Source organism: Pundamilia nyererei, unplaced genomic scaffold (assembly GCF_000239375.1).
Source record: "Pundamilia nyererei isolate P.nyererei 1_Seehausen unplaced genomic scaffold, PunNye1.0 scaffold00082, whole genome shotgun sequence".
NCBI lineage: Eukaryota > Metazoa > Chordata > Actinopteri > Cichliformes > Cichlidae > Pundamilia > Pundamilia nyererei.
In genome coordinates, this window is record NW_005187483.1 from 1,398,088 (window position 1) to 1,400,742 (window position 2,655).

Here is a 2,655-nt window from a genome sequence, read left to right on the forward strand (position 1 = left end):
TGGGTGGATGACTGGATGTGTAAAGCGCTATACAAATACAGGCCATTTACATATGTCTGAACTGTGGGGGAAAGATGGAGTATACAGGGACAATGTAAACAAGAGAGGCAGATTAAAACCTAGGGCCTCCTTGCTGTGATGTGACAGTACTAATTTCCATGACATTTTGCCTTGCTGGAAGAAAAATTACAAATACAATTACATATAAAAATATATATTCAGTGTAACTTTTGACCTTAAATGACCAAATTGGAGTATGGTGGTGGTCTCATGTCAGTTATCCTCATCAAACACACCACAGTAAGAGCAGCTACATTATATACCTTCCTTGCTGCAGGATTGAGACACCACTTCAGCATTACCAGGACCACAAATGCATAAAACTTCCTGCATACAAAAATACAACACAAAGAATAAATATTTACATACATGTATGATGGATGTGTGCAAATATTTAACATATAATATTCCAGTGATTTTTCACTCAGAACTGTGCTCTTTAGACCAACATTAGGTGACCAATTTTCCAGTCTATAGTCTTGATGCTACTCTTATTTAACATCTTTATATTGGTATCATGTCAGAGGTAACTTTATTATTGTGTTGTTACTCAGACACACAAAAAAATTATAATCTTTCCAGTGTGTGACCTGACAACACTATGGTAACCATTCAAATAAATGTAGTTCACTTTAGTGCGCATACTACAAATGGATTCAAGCATGTTGGTACTATCATTTATTATTTTTTTAAAGTAACCAAAAGATAGCTTATAACAGTGGTTCCCAAACGTTGCGGTATATTTCACACCTCAAACATTAAGTAAACAATTACGCAAATACAAGTAACCTGCAATAAATTACAGGTAGTAAGAAATAACTGTTTTACGCCATGTCCACACCTACACGGGTATTTTTGAAAACGCAGCTGTTTCGTCCTCCCGTAAACGGCGTTTCGAATCACCGAAAACGGAAATTTGTTTAAAACTCCTTTTTTGGTTTATGTGTGGACGAGGAATACAGAGTTAATCATGCAAAGTCAAATTTATGTGCCTTTTTTCACGTCAGCTGTGCGCCACGTTATTGTTTACGTGAGATGAATTGCAGAATGGCAGATAGAGACAAAATACTGTTAATCTGACTCTCTTCAGGTTTTACATGCTTACATATACACACGCAGTTAATGTCCCTCTATTTACAAAGGCAGAGGCCTCACGGTGTGATTATTTTACATGTAGTTTTTTTTCCCTGTGTAATAATATTCAACATATTGCTCATTCAAAAAATGCCTCTCTGTGCAAAATGGGTTTAAAAACATAAACAGCTGTGGGATGCTGTTTGTCTGTGATTTAGACAGAGGGAACAAATCGTGGCAGTATCAGCCTGATATTATTTGTATCCCACTGTAACTTTACTGTATAAAGAGCTAACATCTCCAAAATGTCAGGAGTAATTAGTCATTACAACAAGTGTTTGTGAACTAAAAATCAAGAATGTCGGACACTGTCCGTGACTTGAAGAGCCCAGCGCTGCTCCCAACAAAGGGAAAACCAATTATGCAGGGGAGACCTACCTTGGCACTTGTGCAGGTGAAGCCAAAGGGAAGATATGCTTCACCATATTTTCTAGTCTTTGGCTTAGAATGAAGTTGGTTTGGAAACATATTCAGCTATGCTTTATCTCCTGCTTTGCGTTTGTGTGGCCTTCCCGTGCTAGCAGTGTCCAAGCATTGTGTTTTTTTCCCTTTTCACCCCCGCAATGGTTCTGCGCCCACCCAGGGGGCGGGCCCCACACTTTGGGAAGTCCTGGCTTATAACAAAAGATAGCTGTATGTATGACGTGCAGTCTTGAGTCACACTGATCAGTATGGCTGTTAATATTACGAAAACAGGTTGTTTATTTGGAGAAAACATGAATATTACACAACGCATGACGCATTTTTAGCATAAAGGTTTATGCGAGCGGTGGGAATGAATTCAGACAATGTGGTAAACACCACACCCAACCAAGCCTGCCTGGACATGAGACTTGTGAGAATGGGCACAATATCCAGTGTGACAAACGCTAAGCTGTGGTTTCATCGCTGGCTTTTACGTACATGATCTGTTTGCGAATCCTGAAGTTTGCTATTACCGGTATATTCTTTTTACTGCAATAACTGAGACTGTTTGGTTGTTAACCAAATATAACTTAAACAAAAAGGTTCAATTATCATATTACTCTGATGTAGACATTATATTTGATATGTGACTGTTAAAAAAAATAGACAGCACAGCTGACGCACAAGAGGATGACTGCTTTTTATTAGGATGACAAGTTGTGACGTGAACCCAAATGAAGAAAATAACCCCAACATTAAAGTTGCTTTGTTCAAAGGCTCAAGACATGGGTATTATTCACTGGGATGACTCATGTTAAACACAACTTAATCCAATGCATAAAAGAAGTACGAACTCCATTTTAAAAGATAAAATATATTTTAATTGCCCCTAAACTGGGAAATTGCTGTGATTAGATAAAATAAAATAGAATAACTCACTAAAATAAAATATGGTAAAAGAAAGTGGCTTATTAAGAAGAAAAAAGATGGTGTTCCACAAGTTTAAAAAATCTAACTAGAATGTCATAGAATGTTAAAAGAAAAAATATATATAAT